General features: G+C 41.3%; 1 protein-coding gene across 5 annotated transcripts in view; it reads right to left on the bottom strand.

Annotated features, from left to right (window-relative positions):
* Positions 1-23,851, bottom strand: part of Shab (Shaker cognate b) — a 327,591-nt gene that overhangs the window by 258,338 nt on the left and 45,402 nt on the right. Inside the window, exon 1 of one of the 5 annotated variants that reach the window (XM_072306437.1) lies at positions 7,266-7,346. The exons of the other annotated variants lie outside the window; for them this stretch is intronic. The gene's annotated coding sequence lies outside the window, so the exon portion shown is untranslated. Of the gene's footprint in view, positions 1-7,265; positions 7,347-23,851 lie in introns of those variants that run through there. 5 annotated transcript variants of the gene reach the window in all.

The following is a 23,851-nucleotide window of genomic DNA, read 5'->3' as shown; positions in this document are numbered from 1 at the left end:
CCACTCTTCCAGCAGCTCAGTTTTTTATCACGAAGATTTCGGTGTCATTTCAGATGTCACTTATGTAAGTCATGGGTCCTTAATTTTCGTAAGTAATGCATCATTGACACTTGAGTGCCTCCGCTCCACCACAAGAACAATTTCCTCCACGCATCGGCATGAAAATACTAGTTTTTTTATGAGGGGGGGGGGGGACTTTTATTTGAGAAACGTTGGAGAAATTGATGCTAAAAATTGTAACGCTAAAAAACGGCACTTTTAGTGGTATATTTCTGAACCAACTTAATGTCCTACATATTTAACAATTATACTATAAAAATTATTCTCAGCAGTGCCAAACTGCCAGGGTACATGTCTGTTTACATTTGGTTTGGAGGTTAGGTTAGGGCTAACTTTCTCTAAAACCCCCCTTGTGCCCCCTCCTTTGGGTGTAGCATCTCATTAGTGGGCCATATTCTGCTGCATCAGCAGGAGGATCATCTGAACTGTTTCCGAGGCTTAGTAACAATATTTCTTTGAAAAATCAACAAATTTAAATTTTTTTGAAATTTATTCGGGCCTTGTGAAATTTCATGAAATTTCAAAACGTGAAATTTCACTTTCCATCTCTGCATAGAGTACATAGAGTCGTAATGTAAATGGGAGAGCTGGCGCCATGTTCTGCTCGACGAATTCCGAGCCCGGTGTGCGCCGAGTTCGGGTCGCTTTTTCGATACATTTTCGATCCAAAATGGCGGTGTGGAATACGTGGTAATTCCTATCTCCGTTGTTGTTGTTGTTGTTGTTGTCATCGGATGGCCGGGTACCCGTGTATCTCAAACAATCGATTATGTATCGAAAAAGTGACCCAGCGTCACACAGGAGTCTCGGAATTCGGGACATGGAAAATGCTTAAAGTGGCGCCAGCTCTCCCAATTCATAGGCGTAGCTAGGCCATTTTGCTGGGGGGGGCCTGGCCCCCCACCACCGGGGGGTCTGGGGGGTATGGAATACCCCCCAGGTCAGCGGGGGGTCCGGGGGGCCTCCCCCGGAAAATTTTTGAAATTTTAACTCTATTTGAGCGCATCTCGAGGCACTTGTGGCGTTAATCTTCCTTCAATTTCTGCATAAAATTCACCCAGTTTCATGCATTTTAAGGTTAAAATACTTTGACATTGTTGCATTCAACAGGTTATTCCATTTATTTTCTCACTTTTAACCACTCATTTGTGTGAAAATTGCGAAATAAATGTTTAGTGAATGCCAGAATCATTGTTCTGTATTAGGAAAAGCCCATGCAAAGTAAAATATATAATATAATGAGCAAGACGTAACTATGAACGAATGAGCATTTGTCATGTACCAAAAAATAAAGATATGAATTATGAATTAGAAAAAAATCGATTGCATCCAGATTTTTTAGAGCAATTCAACTGAATAATGAACAGAGAAGAAAAAAGTAACCGTTCGAGCGCGAGATTTTAAGTAAAAACTATGTGCATTAAGAGTGATAAATTTCAATCAGTGCACCATCCAGAATTTCTGGGGGGGGCCAGATGATACTATTTCCAATTTTGGGGGGGGCCAGGCCCCCCCTGGCCCCCCCCTTCCTACGCCACTGTCCCAATTACATTACGACTCTATGTACTCTATGGAAAATGTACACCCATGGTTGAGGTTAGGTTAGGTACAGCTTTTTTTTGAGACTTGATTCAAATTGAAAGTAAAAAAACAGAAACATGGTAGGTGTAATATATCAATAGCTTTGTAGTCGCTTTGAGAAGCACTTCAGAGAGGTTTCCACGAGAAATTTTCTTTCAAACTAAAGAAAATTGAGGAAAATTGCGAGCCAATCAAAAGCCGGGGAAGGCTGGTGGCACCGATGTGTTGCACCGGTGAAACCGATGCGAACGATGCACTCTGATGCTCCGCGGTCAGAGTTGTGCGCAAGTTTTATTACAAACGGCCCTTCGTATAAATGAGTGTTTTCTTGTCAGTTATTTTACTTTTTGATGATATTATCGAACTAATTAGATCATTACAATACTTCCATTATAAGGCAGTCAATTTGGATCACATTCTATCCTTCGGAGAAATGGTTAGCAAACCGGAAAGTGGTGTGTGTGACGGATCTACGAGATGTTGGTTCGCTCTCTGAATACCGATCAAAGCTATTCAATGGTGATACACGAGGTCCTTATTCACAATTAGTCATTAATATTTCATCCGTAATTTGTAGTGTAATCCCTCGCAAGTGCGTGCTCTAATTTTCGAAAACTAGTTCGTGCTGGATACTGAGTAATCATCATAGACATCGCCGCTTATGAGAAACTTCTTAGGGCAGCTTCCAAATCATTCATCATCTGTGATTTCATTAGTAATTATATCTCTCATCCTCAGGTACCATGTGTCAAAGATTTTATAATATCACTTCTCCATTTAAGAAATTCACTTTCAAAATCCTCTGGTTGCGCATAACATCACAACTGTAATTCATCGGATCATTGGTTGCGATTAGGTTAGCGTAGCTAACCAGTCACGGTTCGTTTGAACCAAAGTTAAATGAAAAGTCGATGCACTCATGATTTCTCTTCAGAACCTTGAAGTATGATGTAAATACATTACTTTAAGACCAAAACGAAAATATTCTGTCGAGCTCTCGGAAAATAAGGCCGATTTAAAGGTTTTTAGCCCTGAATCGGCTGAAAATTGCTGATTACGGAGCAAATATCCAATAATTATGGCTGTACTCTTTGGTTTTTGAAGTTGCGGGGGCATCGAGGGTAGGAAAAGGCCTTTTTCTTCCTTCACCCCCCCCCCCCGCCCATCGCTCCCCCCACCCCCTTCCATAAAAAACCATTTACACCTATGCATATGCATGCGCTCAAATTGATATGAATGTCTTGCTAGTGTGAGTCGGTGGATCGGACCCAAAGTAGAATACCGATGACCCAACTCGAAAATTGCACAATCGCTTATTGCAACGTTGCAGATTTCCTTCTATTATTTTTTACGGCCGAGAATTTTGCAGAATTTCAAGGAAAACTTCATTCGTTTTTTTCTTACAATGACATTAAAATTCGGTGGAAGTAATTCTCTCAAATCTTTCCTATGGTTCGTTTATAAATAAAGAAAGTAGAAAAATGTACGAGCAGAAACTCTGAAAGGTCGCAATAAAGATGCGTTTAATATTTGAGTTTACCTTTCAATATTCTTTAAAATGTATTAAAAATACAGCAGGATTAATTGGAATATTTGAAGAAAAAATAGTCTTTTTCACGAAAATAGAGGGTTAGTGATATTGAAAGCATTTGAATACAAAATATGGCAAAGCAACAACCATGTTAGAATGGCAGAAAAGCAATTTAGCAATCAAGCATAAAATCTTCTGTGAATGGAAGCATATAAGAAAACAATGAATACAGGACGACAAAGCAGCATAAATCATATAAAAATCGCATAAAATCATTTAAGGATGGAATTATAAAAATAATTAAGCATACTAGTATAATTTTAAGTAAAGATGATTATACCCACAAGATTACAAATGCAGTGAATTGTACTCGCAAACTGCGCGTAGCAATTGAGTTAAGTAGTTAGGGTTCGTTTCTGCTACTTTGTATTTCAGCCATGTGGCTTTAAAATCTTGATGGACACTCTCAGGGGCTTGCTCGCTATAAAAGCCGAGACCTTGTTGTTTCTTTTCACAGTATTCAAATGCTTTCAATATAATAAACCCTCTATTTTCGTGAAAAAGACTATTTTTTCTTCAAAAATGTGCTGTATTTTTAATACATCTCAAAGAATATTGAAAGGTAAACTCAAATATTAAACGCATCTTTATTGCGACCTTTCAGAGTTTCTGCTCGTACATTTTTCTACTTTCTTTATTTATAGACGAACCATAAGAAAGATTTGAGAGAATTACTTCCACCGAATTTTATGTCATTGTAAAAAAAAAAACGAATGAAGTTTTCCTTGAAATTCTGCAAAATTCTCGGCTGTAAAAAATAATAGAAGGAAATCTGCAATGTTGCAATAAGCGATTGTGCAATTTTCAAGTTTGGTCATCGGTATTCTACTTTGGGTCCAATCCACCGACTCAAACTAGCAAGACATTCATATCAATTTGAGCGCATGCATATGCATAGGTATAAATGGTTTTTTATGGAAGGGGGCGGGAGGAAGCGATGGGCGGGGGGGGGGTGAAGGAAGAAAAAGGCCTTTTCCTACCCTCGATGCCTCCGCAACTTCAAAAAACAAAGAGTGCAGCCATAATTATTGGATATTTGCTCCGTAATCAGCAATTTTCAGCCGATTCAGGGCTAAAAACCTTTAAATTGGCCTTATTTTCCGAGAGCTCGACAGAATATTTTCGTTTCGGTCTTAAAGTAATGTATTTACATCATACTTCAAGGTTCTGAAGAGAAATCATGAGTGCATCGACTTTTCATTTAACTTTGGTTCAAACGAACCGTGCAGTACTAGCGTATTGGTCCAGCAGTGCAAAAGCACATGCAGTATTAAAATACCATAAACTATTTGAGAAGAAAGTTTTCCCATTCCTTACTGATAAAATGAATCGTCATTGATTTTTATCTTTGTCCCTAAGAGTTTCCATGATGGGTCCGAGTGATGATTGACAATGAACCCATAGGAGAGCCTTCTAGAGAAATATCTACATGACTGCATGCCTGACCAAAGGTTTATTTATCTTGATATGCTGCCCCTTTAAGGATTGATTTATCAAGCAATAATAACTGTGCAATCATGAGGGGACTCTAAGAGTCCTGATAGTTACTAAATTCCAGGATAATCAGCTTTTAACAAGCTCAATTAGTCCAATCTCACAGCAGCAAGCGGTCAGTTTATCATCAGTTCTTCTCAGTTATGTGTTCAACTCAAAATGTTTTAAAACACTTGCTACCTAGAGCAACAAGTCACCATGGACTTCACCAATTCTAAATAGCTGTGTCACTCAGAATTATGGCTTCCGCTTGTTCTATCGTACATTTTAAGGATTCGCGGAGACTATAAGTTGATTGTAAACAGCCATTAATTCCACCAAGTCATTAACTCCCTTTTCATCACTTGAATCTACTAGAATGTCGCAAAGAGGAACAAAATTTTCTGTAAGTACCTATCTAGCTGTAGTTTTATACGTTTCATTCAATTTTTATTTTGAACCTTGAACATCTCCATAACCATCCATGCACAGTAAACTCAATTTTCAAATGATACACCTCATTTCAGCACCATTTGCTAGGTTTAACAATTCTGTCTTCAAGAGATCTCATATTTTAAATCTTAATAGTGGTGTCAAAATAATATTTACTCTTCCATTCAGTTTTTTGCTGCATGCAAATTTTTCTTTGTATGCCTGCACTTTCATCCCAATTAAAATATCTAAGTTGGTGTTTCAGTTACAAATTTTCATGTGCCTTTCCCTGTTTCTTTGTGTAAAATTCTTATTCTCTCAGATTCATTTACCTAGATCCCGCAGTCTCGCTGGGTAGTATTTTTACATGTTAGAGCTAAGGCGGTTGAAATCAAGAACACGTCCCATCATATTTTTCCCCTCATAAAAGGAAATCATGAAAAATCTCCTTGTTGCTTTCTACTCAACAGCCCATTGTTTCCGTAGAGCCAGCCTCAATGAAGCTAAAATCCTTCTCATATTATACTCTTTGGGGTTCTTCTTTCCCCTATAATATTTGTGCAAACTTCCTTCATAGTCTTGCGAAAAAATAAGTGGAAAATTAATTAATTCTTAAGTGTAAGTAGTTGAAATCATAATTTAAAATTCTTCATTGGATAGTGAGGCCTAAGTTCAAATTGCTGTCATGGAGAAATCATGCTCTGCAATTTAAAATCATAAGAGTAGAAAACGCATATCGCCTGAGGTGGAGAGCCCTTTGGAGGATTAGAAGTCCTGGATATATTCATAGAATTCATAGAATATTCCAGTTTTGCTGAGAAATAATATTCGTAGATTACTTTCCCTAGATACTTTTGTGCACATCTTCCAAGTGCTGAATCCAGCCAAGCTAACTTTGTATAAAAAATTTAAGTCCTCTCTGGTCAAAATCGGACCAGTAGAACCCAAGATATGGAATGTCTACTGTACAAGGCCAAAGGCAGTCAATGAACTTTTATCTCCACGCGATACTTAGGGGGGGAAGGGATGGTCAAGATTTTTGGAAATCCAATTTATTGCGATAGCTGAAGTTTCATAAATAAGTATACTTCCAATTTTAAGACGAATCTTTTTAAGGGAGGGGGGGGAATGAACCCACCCACCCTCTTTTATGTTATCTTGGTTATCTGAGTTCATTGTCTGGCGATGTACAATGGATATTGATTTTGGAAAAATTCTCATGGGCGCAGAACACTTCCCGCTGACTTCTTCCGAGCGAGAAATTCATCATGGAGACATAACGAACAGAAGGAGCCTTAAAATTTGCGTAGGAAAAAAAAAATAAAATAAAAATAAAAAAATAAAAAAATTAAAAATAAAAAAAAAAAAAAATCCGCGCGTAAATTTGCGCGGAAATTCTGCTAGAATACTTTTTTTGGCATGTTAAATGAGTTGCAATTGTCCCTTAATGTTTTCCTCAATATTCTTCTCTCCTCAATTCGTATTCGCTCCTCTATCTCTTCATTTACAACATCTTCGTAGTTCTCAATGACTAGCACGAGATTCGCCATCTTTAAAACTATCCCGTGAAGCGTGACCCAAATCGATGGAAAACTCGGTTTTTCACGAAATCGATGGAAATCCAAATCGATGGGTCCGGACCCATCGATTCGGATTTCCATCGATTTCGGGATTCTGATCGATTTAGGGCCGTATTTCTGCATTTTTGCATCGATTTGTGTCCTATCGATTTGACCGGCCCATAAGCGCAATGCTTTTCCAAATCGATAGCATCCCCAAATCGATCAGAATTTCTGTCAGAATTCGATCGTTCATAATCGGCCTGCAGTTCAGTTTCTTCCTCTCAAGAGCTCAGGTCATTGCACGCTGCTTTTAGTGTATTTTCCGAAGAAAAAATTCACTATTACGTTCTCCCTCATGGTGGGGCCTAGACCTGGGACCATTGGAATAGCACCGATCTCGAGTCGTAGATCACGAATACATATGTCATTCATTTTCTGTCACACACACACACACACACACCCTCCCCCACCCTCACTCACACACGCACACCCACCCTCACACACATACACACACCCTCACACCCTCTCACACACACCCAAACACACAATACACCACTATAGACTACCACGATAGAGAATAAAAACTCGCGGGGACACTATTACACACTGAAGCTGGAGCGAAGGCACTGGAAGAAACACAAGTGACGAAAGAGGAAGGTAGCATTATTCTGCTTTTATAATGTTCGAAGTTATGACGTTTTGCGGAAAATAATCATTGCGCGAACGAAACGCAGAAAAGTTGTCTTTCCTAGTGCAGCAACTTCTGACGTCAGAATCTTAATTGCTTCCTTCGTTCCTTCACGGCGCAGCCTGAATTGCGGGCGTATACAGTCAATCAACCAAGGTGAACTAGTTTACCTCAGCAATGACGTATTTAAGGAACTACCTTAAAGGCTTTCTATATCAAAGTTGACTGAGTAAATAGATGAATGCTTCCGCTTATACGTGCATATGAGTCGCTTTTATAGCGCTCTTTGGCGCTTTACGACGCCTAATCGCCACAAAGCTCGGTCTTCCCACAGGTCATCAGGGAGTTGACACTCCCTCATCTCACTCAACACCCCCTGTCGCCAACCTCTCACTGGGCGTCCCCTACGTCTCCTCCCAGATGGAACCCAATCAAGCATCTTTTTGGCAGCCTCTCTTCCGTCATTCTATTGACATGACCATACCAAACAAGTTGTTTGGTCATGACGTCGAACACGATGTCATTTTCGACTTCCATTATCTGACGCACTCTATCATTACGGACCCGATCTCTCCTAGAAATTCATGCCGACCTTCTCCAGAAATCCATCTCCGTTGCTCTTAGCATATCCTGTGTCCGTTTCTTCAGCTGCCAAACTTCACATCCGTATGTTAATATACTTTTGACTACAGCGTTGTATATTCTCCTCTTGTTATCTTTGGAAATCTGCTGATCCCAGAGGATTCCATTTAACATCGCTATAGCCTTCCTTGCTAAGGTGTTCCTTTCCCTGATAGCTTGATCCGTCCTTCCATCCTGGGTCAACCGCACTCCCAAGTACTTAAAGTGCTCGCAGCCTTTGATCTGCTGCCCATCCTCCAACTCAATGCTTTACTGATCACCGCCAAAAGTCATTTTCTTAGATTTGGATATGCTGACTTCCAAACCCCACTTCCGATATGCTTCTACTAACTTGCGCATCATGTACTCCGCGTCATCTTGATCTTGAGCAACCACAACCTGGTCATCAGCAAAGCACAGAGTGAATAGAGTTTCAAAATCGCCCAAGGGGACACCCATACCAGAACACTTCCTTTTCCATTCCTTTGGCACACACTCGAGGTAAATTTTAAATAATGTTGGCGACAAGCAACATCCCTGTTTTAAACCCTTCACATAAAATCCCGCTGACAACCTCCCATGATACATAATTTTGGTAAAACTCCCTTTATAAAATCGCTTGACAGCATCAATCAACCCCCCGTCAAAATTCGATTTTTCTAAGGCCTCCCAAAGTTTCACCATACGCTTTCTGGAGATCCACGAAAATTAAATGCAGCTCCTGAGCTACGGCTATTTTCTTCTCAATGACCTGGACAATAACAAAGAGGTGATCCATCGTAGACCTGCCAGCTCTAAAACCAGCCAGCTCCTCTGCTTCGTGATCCTGCCATTCATCCTCGATCTTCGCTTTCAGTATCCTCCCGTACACTTTGCTTATTGTCCCGGTCATTGAGAGCCCCCAGTAGTTGTTACAGTCAATCAAGTTCATCGACTCTTTCCGCTTCCTCCCTCCGTCGTTGGATAAATTGGTTCAGACATTATCGCGCGAATCTTTCGTTCGCACGAAGAAGCTCACTCGTACACACGAACAGTTCGACATGGTTTGTCGGAAAGCTCCGTTTCCATACGATTACGTTGACAATCCGGCCAAGTAGAACGAGGCGCGTCCACCACCGCGAGAGGCTTTCTTCAATACCTTGACTCCAATGCTCATCTCCGAAGTGTTGGGGCCTTAATCCCTACTTTAATTTACAGATATGAAAAGCTACCAAGAGCGCGCGGGCCTGGCTTCAGCTCCCTTGAGCTGGGGTTCCTAACTAACACCGGGCTCGAGCCGGGGTCCCTACACTGCAGTTCACCGGGCTAGATCTTGGCACCGGGCGAACCGGGGAATCGATGAATGTTGAAAGTTCACTCGTGAGTGGCATTGAATCAGCGCTTGTACCGGCGTGCACTTAGGACGTGGGTAAATCGGTATCCCGCGCCCGGCATAGGACGTTGAAGAACAAAAAGTAATACTGAGAAAAGAACTTAAACACCTTTAACCTTGAAACCTTCTTTGCTTTATTTACATTTATTTACAACTCTGGGAACCAGACAAATCATTATTTTCCTTCCGTAAACAAAATAAAGGGACCTTAATAAAACATAAACCACCTTGGCGACGCGAGCGCTCTCTAGGGGAGCGCCGCCGAAGCTGGCCGCGGCCGGCGTCGCGGCGCGATTAGCTGTGCGCTAGACGGCGCGGCGCGGCAGCAGAAATTACGCGCTAGAGGCGCGTACATACCGGCGCCCCTTGAAATAACCACGTTATTTCAAAATAACAAAAAGGCTGCTTCAGCAAGAAAAGAAAAAACATCATCAAAATATGCCATGCGAGGAACTGGCTGTCCGTAATGGCCTCGATGGCTTTTCAATAAAAAGCTAAAAAGCTGCTTTAGCGGATGAGCGAGGACGAGACGCGAAACCTCTAGTTTTATGCTTGAAACGTAGGTAGCGCGCTTTACGCCGCGCAATTCCAGATAGGTCTTCCGCGGTAGGATGAGCGGTCTTGGTTACTGGCAACCCAACATTGACACCCTCATTGGCGCGTATAAAATACGCTGACGCGACAGGACTGGATCCTTCTTTGGCGGGACACCGTCCAGTTATAACCCAGCCAAAAATGCTATCTAGCGCTACCAGATAATCCTGAGTGTGTGAGATTCGCCTACCCGTGTAAATGTACGGAAACACGTCAGCGCCGATGAGAAAGTCAATTTCTCCAGGCTTATCAAAATCCTCATCCGCCAGCTTAAGTTTACTGTACTTTTTACGAATATCAGTTCGCACTTGCCTTGTAGGTAATTTACCAGTGATTTGATCAATTACGATGGTTCTGGTCTTTAGCAAGGGTTATTTCTTCTTGCAAGGTCTGATCAAACAACATGTGGCACCGGTGGCAGTGTCGACGCGGTGATCTCCTAGCCCATAAATAGCGGGTTCTTCGGATTCGAGAGCGAGTTCCGCCCTTTTTGCAAACGCTTTTGTGCAAAATGATGTCATTGCGCCACTGTCAAGTAATGCCCTTGCCTTAAAAAACTGCCTATCTCGTCCCCTCACCATGAGTGACGTCGTTCCCAGGAGCACTGTTGTGGATGCACGCGAAGTAAGTGCAACATTTGTCCTGGCCCTGGCTTCGTGTCTGTGCGTGGGAGAGTTCTCTTCCTCGTTTTCGTCGCAAGATGCGCCTTCATCGTGCATCTGTGCACAATGTGTTGCGTGGGCATCAGGCGCTGATCTATTTGGGAGGTGAATCAGGGTGTGATGCATTCCTCCGCATTCTCGACATCGCCCTTTTGAGGTGCACTGGTATATGCCGTGTTTTCCCATCAAAACAGTTGAAGCAGAGTTGATTTTCCTTAATTGTAACTCGTCTCGACTCTGGAGACTTTGCCAAAAATTCCCGACATTGTGCCAGTTTATGCGCAGACCGACACAACGGACATTTGGGAAATCTCACCGAGGAGCCTTGCTCCGCAGAAGCATCGGCCCCTTTGGAATTTTGGGATTGCTTCTTTTCTGCTTGCGTTATGTCCTCAAGTTGTATGCATTCTTTTTCCAAGAATTTTAGAATCTCATCAATTTTTGGAAAATCTGTGTTAACGCCCCTGTAGTCCTCAAGACGTGTGCGTAATTGAAAAGGAAGTTTTCTCAAAATTACTGAGACCAGAATATCGTTACCATCCATTACGTTTCTTTTTAGAGAGCTTAGCGCTTGGGTATGCTCCCTAAAATTTACTAAGAATTTTGTGATTGACGCCGCGTTGTTTTTTACTTCCTCTAAATCCAATAATTGACCGATATGGTAGGAAATCAATCTGCGCTCATTGTGGTAGCGAGCTCTCAGAAGATCCCATGCCACCACATAATTAGCCGCCGTAATTTCTAAGCCCTTAATTAAACTCAGAGCATCGCCTTCTAAAGTGCTGATTAAATATTGGAATTTTTCCACGGCGCTCAAGGAGGCAACACCGTGAACAGCAATCATGAAAATGTTGGTGAAACTTAGCCAGTCTTCAGATTTTCCCGAAAAATGTTTTAGCTCAAGTTTCGGCAATCTAACGGCAGGTCGCGCTGCGGGTTGGACTGGCTGCAAATTTTGAGCTGGCTGCTGCTCGAGTGTAATGCCTTGCTCTCTGAATTTGCATTCGATTTTTTGAACAAGTCCCTCAAAAGCTGAGCTAACTTGGTTCACTTCGAGAGTTTCTGGCTTGGATACATAAGTGTTGTACTCTAAAAACTGAATTGTGTCAAATTTGCTTTTCAAAATTTGCAACCGATCCAAAATTGACCGATGCGCGCTGAGTTCATCTGGCTGTAGGTGTAACACCGTGTCGTAGAAGGCTTGGACTCTACCGAATATATCCTCTCTTTTACCTTTTGAAACCGCCAGAGCGCGCTGCGCCTTGTATAGCTGTGCGGGCTGCTCTGCTGACGTCATCCTAAATTTTTTAGAGTGTGAACAAAACAAAAACCTTAATTCTTTGCTTCTCAGCTACCTCTAAAAAGAAATGTGAACCTTGACTACCTTATACCTTAGTACCCTTTCCTGAACCGTTCATAGGCTGAATCCTTCTAATCAGCTCGAAAGACCATATGTCCAGGACTAATTCATTAAAATATGACTCGAAAGACCATTATGTCCAGGACTAATTCATTAAAACGACTCGAAGGACCATTATGTCCAGGACTAATTCATTAAAACGACTCGAAGGACCATTATGTTGGGGCCTTAATCCCTACTTTAATTTACAGATATGAAAAGCTACCAAGAGCGCGCGGGCCTGGCTTCAGCTCCCTTGAGCTGGGGTTCCTAACTAACACCGGGCTCGAGCCGGGGTCCCTACACTGCAGTTCACCGGGCTAGCCGGGGTCCCTAAACTATTCTCCGGGCGAACCGGGGTCCCTATCTAAACTCTCCGGGCTAACCGGGGCTTAAGAACTAAAACACCGGGCGTACCGGGGATTTACCTGCATTGACACTGGGCGTGCCGGGGACACCTTTACCTGATCGATCTTGGCACCGGGCGAACCGGGAAATCGATGAATGTTGAAAGTTCACTCGTGAGTGGCATTGAATCAGCGCTTGTACCGGCGTGCACTTAGGACGTGGGTAAATCGGTATCCCGCGCCCGGCATAGGACGTTGAAGAACAAAAAGTAATACTGAGAAAAGAACTTAAACACCTTTAACCTTGAAACCTTCTTTGCTTTATTTACATTTATTTACAACTCTGGGAACCAGACAAATCATTATTTTCCTTCCGTAAACAAAATAAAGGGACCTTAATAAAACATAAACCACCTTGGCGACGCGAGCGCTCTCTAGGGGAGCGCCGCCGAAGCTGGCCGCGGCCGGCGTCGCGGCGCGATTAGCTGTGCGCTAGACGGCGCGGCGCGGCAGCAGAAATTACGCGCTAGAGGCGCGTACACGAAGAGGAATACGAACAATTTCTCCTAGTGTGGCGTAATTTCAATTTCCGTAATCTCGGCGGGTATTTAGATTTCTATTTGCGACTCGATGTTTGCCTCCTCAGCGATGTGTTCAAGGAATTCCGGAAATTCGGGATTAAAAACTATGGTTAGGACTGTGCGAACTACTAAACTCTACCCTGTTTCGCGTTCGACGCCTTTCTGAAAATGACCAAAGTGAAGATCCAACTTTTCGAGGCTACCTATGGATATGGTGTTCATGATAATGAGCTCGATCCGAGGTGGTATAACAAAGGTGCTAAAACGGCACGCCAACAATCCGTTGGTAACGCATCTATTCCAACATGATAAACCCAACTCGTACATCCAGTACTTAGATGTCACAGCCCTCTATGAACATACCGTGTCCAAACCTCTATCTTACGACGATTATAGTTGGGTCCCAGAAGGAGAAGAGTTGTTAACTCTGGCGCACACTTTTCATAACCTTCCCGACAACGCTCGTTTCAGTTTCATTTGTTTTTATGTCATGTCGGGTCCGCGTTTGTCAGTATGGTAGTTGCTCCTCTAAACTGTTATCTACATAGGCTGTCCAAAAAGTACCGAGACTGGTTCTATAACTCCAAAACCAAGATAGCTAGAGGCTTGATCTTGGTCTCATTTGAACGATTAACTCAATATCTATGGATTGAGACCAAAATCAAAACTTTCGGTCAAATATTTCAAAAGTTACAACACTGCTTGTAAAAAAAATATCTGGACCCCCTACCGTTTTTTAATGACTATTTTCTCTTGCCGGAAACACTCTCCAAATTATTAACGATCAGTACACGGTTGTTTTGCAACTAATCATGGCAAAACCTAATTGATTTGGAAACACTGTGAAGCCGTCGTCGTCCGACTACGGGTATGAGGGTTCAAAATCCACGGGGAAAGAATGAACCGTCGGTTAGCCACCCCCAAAAAACCCGAGAAATTTTCGGCAGTTGATGACAGTTCACAGTGCGTGCGTAGTTTACGCTGCAGATAGTGAGTGATTTTATTTCTATGTTCGAAATTTTTGATACCACTGCTTTATCTCTTTCCATGATGTTATCAACAATTTCGAACGCAGAAACAAAATCACTCACAATCTGCAGCGTAGACCACGCACGCACTGTGAACTGTCATCAACTGCCGAAAATTTCCCGGGTTTTTTGGGGGTGGCTAACCGACGGTTCATTCTTTCCCCGTGGATTTTGAACCCTTATACCCGTAGTCGGACGACGACGGCTTCACAGTGTTTCCAAATCAATTAGGTTTTGCCATGATTAGTTGCAAAACAACCGTGTACTGATCATTAATAATTTGGAAAGTGTTCCCGGCAAGAGAAAAAAGTCATTAAAAAACGGTAGGGGTCCAGATATTTTTTTTACAAACAGTGTTATAACTTTTGAAATATTTGACCGAAAGGTTTGATTTTGGTCTCAATCGATAGATATTGAGATAATCTTTCAAATAAAACCAAGATCAAGCCTCTAGCTATCTTAGTTTTGGAGTTATAGAACCAGTCTTGGTACTTTTTGGACAGCCTATGTATTAAGCTGTTTTTATTTTTTTTTTACTTCCCGTCCGAGCACATGAACATTAAAAGAGAAAGATGAGGATGATGATTATGATGCTGATGCTGATGCTGATGATGATCATCATCATGATCATCATCATCATCATCATCAAGAAAAAGAAGAACAACGAATGGTGCAGAACAAGAAGAGTGAAAGAAAATAAGCTAAAATAAATTTAGAGAGAAGGAAAAGATAATAAAAGTGGGAGAAGCAAACAGAAAGAAGAAATGAAAAGTAAAAAGAAGAAAGCAGTGAGATGGAGATTGAAATAAAATAAGAAGAAACGTGGATATAGTGGAATAGCTGTTTCATCGTGAAAGTGCACGGTTACTTGGAACGTTTTAAAAATAGCACTTCACCAAACTGGAGAGGATTAATTAAAGTCATTTCATTTCGCCTTCAATTTCAGTGTAGGCAACAGGAGCTTCCGCGTGGTCGAATGGCGGTATCGTCGTGAAATGGCACGCTCACTCATGCATAACAAGCTTCCATGTGGTCAAATAGTGGTATCATCCCCGAAACAATATCGGCCTAATGCTCCCCGTTATTAAATTAATAATTTTTGGTAAAGCATCTAGAGACCCGTGACTTCAGTCACGGGCTTTCCGCTAGCTATTCAATACAAATTGATTCTGTGTCTCACTTAAAGTTTTATAGATGTTGATAAGGCTGTGTTTATCTAAATCAGCCATAAGATTAGTTGCATATTTAATCTGATTAGGGGGTGTGGCCTAGGGTGGACCGTTTTTGAACTTTTTTCGAAATTCCAAGACGGCTAGTGCTAAAAAGTTGTGTTTTGGCATAAAAATAACGCTCAATTTTTTTCAGAATTTTTGGATGATGTCCTGAGCCCGTCCCGACGCCATCTTTGTTGCCAAATTTTCGATTTTTTCGAGAAATTTTAAAGACTCTGTTTAAGGCCCGGGAAACGCGTAGAATTAATCAAATTTCAATTTAAAATACTTTAAATATCATTTCAAGCGATACAGGTCAGGATAGGACACTCGCAACGCGCAGAGAATGCCTTAGGGGACGCAATCATGGACCCCGAAATCCCTTAAAAATGCGCTTAAATACTACCTATATTTTATGTTAATTTTTATTGATTCTGTTTTGCTCATACTTGGTGTTATGACTAACAAAACTTATCAGTAGACTATGTCCTACTATTTTACGGCTTACGATGTGGAATTAGGGTGCAAAGGAGTGCTACAGGGATGCCATATCCCTCAGTAATGAAAAAATAACCACCGGGCTAGAATGGGCCTCTGATCCGTGGATATCACTGGAGTAATGTTCCTGTCACCTGAACTGAGTACTTCTTAGTACAGTATGCTCAGACTGATGGTAAGATATAATACAATTCAACACATAAGTAGTTCATCTGGCAGTAGTGGGTGGCGGTTTCCATGCGCTTCGCGGATCGGAGGGTGGGTCACGGTGCCGGTTTTTTAAGGCGCTGAGCGCAGAAAAATTATTGTATTTGACAGTTTTTCATCAACCCCAAAACAGGTGTGCCGAGATTGAGGAGGCTAATGTATCTCACATTGTGTAAGCAAATAATATACAATAGTTTTTTTAAGTCCTTAAAAACTGTTTTTGACAATTTACACTGTTGCCATAAGCACTCAAATACAGAACAAAAAATACACTAATTTTCTCCCGGACTCGAGTAAATTTGGCAACAGTGTGAATTGTCAAAAATAGTTCTTAAGGGCTAAAAACATCTATTATTTTCTTACACGTTGTGAGATATATTAGTCTCCACTACCTCGGAGGACCTCCTTTGAGGTTGATGAAATACTGTCAAATACGATAAGTTTGCTGGGCGCAGCGCCTCAAAACTAACTGTGCCTTAATCCACCCTACCCCGACCCCTGAGTCAAAAATGAAATTTTCTCGTTTAAAATAGGCTACAGGGTGTCAAGACCGAGGACATGCCTAGGTTTGGAATAATTTGGACGCATTTTATAGCCGGAAAACGCAGTTCCGCGGATCGACCCATTTTCTTCCCACTTAAACCAATGTGATTTCTCCCGAAATTTTAATACAGCTTTGGGGGAATATATAGACTTCAGATAATATGCTGAGACAACAGAATTATCTTTTGGGGACAAAAAGGAATGAGAAAAAGCCCGGGGAGCAAGGTTTTGAGATGGTCGCCTTAAAACGGAACACCCTCTGAGGGTAGTTAACTTCGTTCCTCCAGGATCCGCGAAACGCATGGAAACCGCCACCCACTGCTGCCAGATTGAACTACTAATGTGTTGAATTGTATTATATCTTACCATCAGTCTGAGCATACTGTACTAAGAAGTACTCAGTTCAGGTGACAGGAACATTACTCCAGTGATATCCACGGATCAGAGGCCTATTCTAGCCCGGTGGTTATTTTTTCATTACTGAGGGATATGGCATCCCTGTAGCACTCCTTTGCACTCTAATTCCACATCGTAAGCCGTAAAATAGTAGGACATAGTCTACTGATAAGTTTTGTTAGTCATAACACCAAGTATGAGCAAAACAGAATCAATAAAAATTAACATAAAATATAGGTAGTATTTAAGCGCATTTTTAAGGGATTTCGGGGTCCATGATTGCGTCCCCTAAGGCATTCTCTGCGCGTTGCGAGTGTCCTATCCTGACCTGTATCGCTTGAAATGATATTTAAAGTATTTTAAATTGAAATTTGATTAATTCTACGCGTTTCCCGGGCCTTAAACAGAGTCTTTAAAATTTCTCGAAAAAATCGAAAATTTGGCAACAAAGATGGCGTCGGGACGGGCTCAGGACATCATCCAAAAATTCTGAAAAAAATTGAGCGTTATTTTTATGCCAAAACACAACTTTTTAGCACTAGCCGTCTTGGAATTTCGAAAAAAGTTCAAAAACGGTCCACCCTAGTGTGGCCTCTCCTTCCTTCAGTACATTTGACAAATACCTACCTGCTCGTTTAGTTTGTAAGATTTAGAGAGTAATGTAAGTTTGATTTTCTTTTTTTTTTCATTCTTGTGCTTTTAAAAAGTTAAAACTGTTCCAACTTCCACGTTACCCTTCTTGCCATTAAACTTCCTTTCTGTACTTAATATTGATTCGTTCTGAGACACCCTTACCCTGCTGGTAACAATTGGAACACCCTGTTTAAAAGAAAAAAATCAAGTGGTGGGGGAGGGGTGAGGTTTAATGACAGGTCTGTTGCATTCTGCAGATGCTCTTAAAAAACCCTACACAAAGATGAACTTGATACCAGAGAAAGCCAAGACCAGCCAAGCCAAGCCATGCGTGGTGCTTGCTTAAAGTTGAAAAGTGTTGCAAGCCCCCCCCCCCCCTTCCCCGACAAAATTCTATTTTCTGTTGATGGAGTGGAGTTGAGAACTTTCCGTCAATCCGAAACACTCATTTTCCCAGATTTATCATTTCATCCAACTGTTTCTATTGAGGAGGCAATACTGCATCTAGGTGTTGTACCTTAATAAATAAAATGTTCGACAGAATCATAATAACCAATTCGGAGCAAGGTAAAAACCCATTCCTTGAATTTGCAAGACGATATTCAGGTCTGTTGAACAACTTTAAAATCGCATTACTAGAAAATACCTAATTTGGAATAGTTCAAATACGCGTTTTCTGATTAAAAACTCTCAAGCTGCACGTTTTGTGTAACATTTCGGAGAAAATCCCATTTCGGAACCTTCATTTTATCATTTAATTCGTTATCTATTTCAGAATCCGCAACTTGAAAACGCTGCCAAGGGAGCAAAAGAAAATTTCACAAGCTTGAAAATTTCAGGAAATTTGTATCTTATACCAGGGAACAACGTGCTAAAAATTCATATCAGGCAAGGCGAGGACGAGTGGGGCGAGACTTAATTTGGCACCCCTAAGCCTTTTCGCTATTATAACCCTAAAAAAAACCACGACAATGTGATTATTTTTCGAGGAGCTCCGACCTACTTTAAAATTGACCAAAATTCCATCAAGAGGTACCCTACTACAACCTCGAACTGGAATTTTCGATGTAAGCACATTCGAATTTGATATAAGTTACTCAAAAAGCACCGTGGGTGATTATGAGCTAGGTGTCCTCGTATCTAGCCCCTTAAGCAAGGCGAACGCGCTGCGCTACTTGCGTGGGGCTCGGATTGCGTGAAGCGTGACCACCCGCTATCTGTTCTGGAGCGGTATCGATCGGTGCTTTCATTCTTAGTGAGGGCGGGCGACTTGGCCTGAGTGCGATGGGGAGAGATGCGGAAAAACGCGGGAAAAACAGGGCGACGAGAGTGCAACCAACCGCGCGCCGCTATTTGCCTGATACAATTTTAGTAGGTCTTGTTCCATTCCAGGAATTTCAACTCGTTGCAGTGCCGGCTCTCCACTTCCTCTCTTCGTCGCCGGGACAGCGCAGAAACAAAATACTCACGACGATAATGTGACAGATTTGAACGGAATTAACCTAACTGCATTTCATGTCACTTACTTCCTTTTCACCAAATGGCAGCGCAACGACATTCGGGTGATTCTCTATTATCGTTCGGTAGTTTTTCTGTCCGTGCGGCTTTTCAGCCACCTTATTTTACAAAGGATTTTGAGTCAGAGTGTTTTTTTTTTTTTTTTTTTTTTTTTTTTTTTTTTTTTTTTAAAGCTGGTTGGTCCCGTGAGCTTAGAACACTTCCGTTGAAAAATGCTACTTGGGTTGATGAGGAGACAACGGTGTTGACGAATGAAAAGTTGGCTTCTTATAATTCAAAACTCGATGCTACTCCTGCATCGGAGTAGGTATTCGTTATTGAAGACCACCAGATATTTAAAGCGCCCATCCCATTATAATTTCCCTCTACAAAAGAGGGATGGCACGAGGGATGGCGAAGAGAGTTGGCACGTTCCGATAAGGCCAAAGCTGATCTTTTTGCGCGTCACCTCTCTGCTGTGTTTAAACCTCACTCTCAGCCTAATGCTACGAAAGAGGATGTTACTTGTCATTCAGATGAGAACACCTTAATCGATAAACTTGTCACTATTCCTGAATTCTCTTTCGGAGCATTATTAAAAATGATTGCAAAACGCAAAAACAAAAAAGCTCCCGGTTCCGATCTAATCACAGGTCTCCTACTTAAAAAGCTCCCTGACAAGGCGATACACAAGCTAGTTGAAATTTTTAATGCCGTAATCCGTCTAGAGTACATTCCCAAACAGTTTAAAGAGGCCATCATTATTTTATTTCATAAAAAGGATAAACCCTGTACACAGCCATCTTCTTATAGGCCCATATCACTTCTCTCAACAATAGATAAACTTTTCGAACGACTCTACATTGAGCGCTTGCTCAAAGGCGCAAACGCCAAGAAAGTTATTCCACCGCACTAGTTTGGTTTCCTCAAAAAACATGCCACGGTTGAGCAACTACATAGAGTCACCAATTTTATAGAAAAGGCCCTTGAGAAAGGCGAATATTGCGCGGCAGTGTTTCTTGACGTTGCTCAAGCGTTTGACAGAGTCTCACATAAGATATTGGTTTCAATGCTTGGTCGGAACCTGCCCGCATACCATGCCCGCGTCTTATAAAGTCATACCTCACTGATCGTGCATTTAGAGTTAGGGTTGGGGAAGAGCTTTCTGAGAGCTTCCCCATCCTCGCGGGGGTTCCCCAGGGCTCTGTACCGGGTCCGTTCTTATATCTACTATTCACATCAGACATCCCCCGCCCTATAAGTTACTCAATTCTACCAAAGTACGCTGACGATACTGCCTACCTATCCTCACATGATGAGCAGGAGGTGGCATTAGTGGTCCTACAAGAGGGTTTAAATATTATTAAAGACTGGTGCGCCGAAAAAGACATTGTAATGAATGCAAATAAGTTTATTTTAATAGTTTCTCTAATCGTGTAATTAATGGTAATCTTTTCCTCACATTTGGTCAAGACATTATCCCTCTTTCTGATTTAGCTCGATATTTAGGACTTAATTTAAATGTTAAGTTAAAGTGGAAACCTCATATTAAGTGAAACGTGATGAGTGTAAGTATAAAGTTCAGAGGATTCATTGGTTGCTGGGTGCAAAGTCTCCTTTGGCATTAGCCGTAACACACCTACCTAGGTTAAGTTTCATCGCATTATCACCCTTTCATTTCACCTCATCCTCTTACCTCCTAAGGGAATAACGTAATACCCTGTTTTATGTTTTTATCACATTAAGTCTTATTGTATAGAGATTGCGTATGTTTTTTTTAAAGAAGATCACATTGAATAAACTCTTTAAAAAAAAAGAAAAAAAGAATAAGAAAAGAAAAAAAGAAGAAGAAAAGAAAAAGAATTGACTAATGCAGGTACCTGAGGATACAGAAATGTTAATATCCATATTTGTTAATTTTACTCATGGTTATGAGGTTCTTGCCACTTTCCTCATAAGGAGGAACCACTGTGCGTCGGATAGAGCGTCCAGCCAAACGCTGGGTAGGGGGCATCCGTCAAAAAATGGAGAGATGCCAGCTTCTGGAGGATCTCTACCATAACAGATTCCTGTGGCAGGTAGGCGTCGCAGAGCGCCCTAGCGCACCGTAAAAGCGACTTAAACATACATAGGTACAGAAAAAAGTCAAGGAACAGTACGCTCAAGTTATGCCAAGATGTGCCAAATCAAGAATCATTCGGAAAGAAAACATTTTAAATTTTTTTTTAAATTTCTTGGATGCTAGGAAAGTCAACATTCGTTGAACAAAGAACCATTGGGGCTCAATTGATTATCTTTTTATGGTTCCGTAAGTCTGTACGACACGGTGCCCTTGATTTATGTTGACGCCGCTTATGGAAGTTCCGCACCCTGCTTCACCGCCAGGGTAAGCACTTATTTTTGAAATTTGAAAAAAGGTAAGGTATAGTTCGCTCAAGATATGCTACGATGGGTCAAAAATCCTTCAGAAAGAAAAAATTTAAATTTTTTTTAGAGGTCTCTGAAACGCCCTAAAGGGTGGAAGTCTAAGGATTGGTACTTATTCGGCAGTAACATAATCGATTCCTCACGGAAATTACCAGTTGAAGGTCCTACGGCCAAAAATATCGTCTGATTGGCTGTAGGTATCTTTAGCCGAAAGGCCGCAAAAGGCATTCTAGGTGCGAAAACCACCCTCTGGCGCGCCCCTTCGGCCGCGCAGTGAACTTGAACCTCATGCTGGCGACATAGCGTTGCGAATAGTTCATTTCAGATGGAAATCGACGAGCTACGGCCGTTTGGGCGAACAGTTCGGCCATTTTTCTGTATGTCTGAGCGTTTTGATTTGACTTATCATTTCTAGAGGAAACGTTAATTTAGCATACCTACCGGGCAAGACTATATATATATGAAGAAAAAACACTAAGAAGTGGCCAATTCTGAAATTCGCAAATTTTTGTGCAAGATTAACGTCATTAATGATGCCAAACAGAATGCTATACTCGATAACTAACAGGGCGTCAAGCATACACACACACACTAATATCAGCTCGTAAAATATTTCCGAAGTGTGCGTTAGGGAAAATTTTCTCTTATTCCGATCCTCTAGGACGTGTTACTAAATATTCCGTGAAAAAAAACATCAAAATTGTCTTTATTGTTAGAGATAAGCTTAAAAAACAGCTTATTTCATCCTGTCCCGTTCCATCCTGTCCCATATGTTTCCATCCTGTCCCAGTGTCCCAGTTTAATGGGACAGAGTGGAAAACTGTTACAACTGAGACTTGCTTGTTTAAGCCCTGTAGGCGCTCTTTTCTACCGATTTAAGTGAAACTTGGAACCCGGGGGTATTTTTCAATGGGGAACTCGAATTTTTAGTCGAATTTTGAAAATTCGAAAATCCAAGATGGCGGACATGACCTAAAATGCTATCGCAGCGCCTAATCAACTGAGACTTGTTTGTTTAAGCCCTGTAGGCGCTCTTTTTGACAGATTTAAGTGAAACTTGGTACATCGGGGTATTTTTTGATGGGGAACTCGAATTTTTAGTCGAATTTTCAAAATTCGAAAATCCAAGATGGCGGACATGGCTTAAAATGCTATCTCAGCGCCTAATCAATCGATTTACGCGAAACTTGGTACCCGGGGGTATTTTTGAATGGGAAACTCGAATTTTTAGTCGAATTTTCAAAATTCGAAAATCCAAGATGGCGGACGTGGCCTAAAATGCTATCTCAGAGCCTAATTAATCGATTTACGCGAAACTTGGTACCCGCGGGTATTTTAGAATGGGGAACTCGAATTTTAGCCAAGATTCGAAAATCTAAGATGGTGGCCGTGGCTTAAAACACTATCTCGGTGACTAATTAATTGATTTTAATGAAACTGGACCGGAAAACCATGGTGTAAGGAAAAGAAAGGAAATTTTAATACGGGTGCAACAGGGTTTCTTATGTATCTTAGGCTACGAAATCGAAAAATTCCTGGGTTTTTTCCATCTTGCACAGATTCTCCCGGAAAATTGACTCTTCTGGGAAGCTAGATTTTTAAGGAAAATTCCGATTTTTCCGGAAAAATTCCGAACTCTCCCAGGATAAATCGCACTGATATAGGTAAATGGAGGTGTTCTTCAGAATCAGCGCCAAAAATCTACTCCGAAACCATTGGCAAATTTTCGGAAAATCAAAAAAAAAAAAAAAAAAAAAAAAAATTGACCGGTGTAATTGTTATGTTAATGTAAGTCCTCAAAATTTTCCTGGCTTTATCTCCACTTTAGCGGGTACACGCCCACTCGAGGTTTTAAAATTCGGTGGTTTTGATTCATTTTGTATTGTAATATTCCAAGAAATAAAAGCTTCTTCTCGTGTTAAAGGAAGACAGGGCGCATTTTGATTAACAGACGGAACTGTCTAAAAGACAAGCAGAATGAGCTCCAGATATCTTTCATGACGGATGAATTTTTTCTCAATTTTTTTGGTTCTGCAAGATATGAAAGGGTTACATGTTTTCAATTATGTTTTAATTTAGTGCTCGACGATGCTTTTATGACAGTTGTGGTCAGTTTTTAATTAAAAGTATTATATGTCACCTCTGAGATGAAAATTTGGGAAATCAGGCGAAATTACGGCAAATTTTGGGTAGTGATACTCTTGACGGTGGAAATTCGGTTTAAGCCCAACTATTAAGCTCGACGAGCTATATTTCCTAAGTCTACACGTAAATATAGTCAAAATAAAGTTTGGTTTGCCCAAAAATTCACAAAAAAATTTTGGGAGGAAATAGAACCTGGAATTTGACCCTTATTTGAATTCACCCAGGTATCTCCGATACCAATTGACAAGATGGAGGGCTATTTTGGAGATTTATTAACGGAGAGGCGACCCGAGTTTCAAGGCG

The sequence above is a fragment of the Bemisia tabaci genome, chromosome 1, assembly GCF_918797505.1.
Source record: "Bemisia tabaci chromosome 1, PGI_BMITA_v3".
NCBI classification, from domain to species: Eukaryota; Metazoa; Arthropoda; class Insecta; order Hemiptera; family Aleyrodidae; genus Bemisia; species Bemisia tabaci.
Note: the sequence above shows the minus strand (reverse complement) of the source record. Positions and strands in the feature narration are given on the sequence as shown.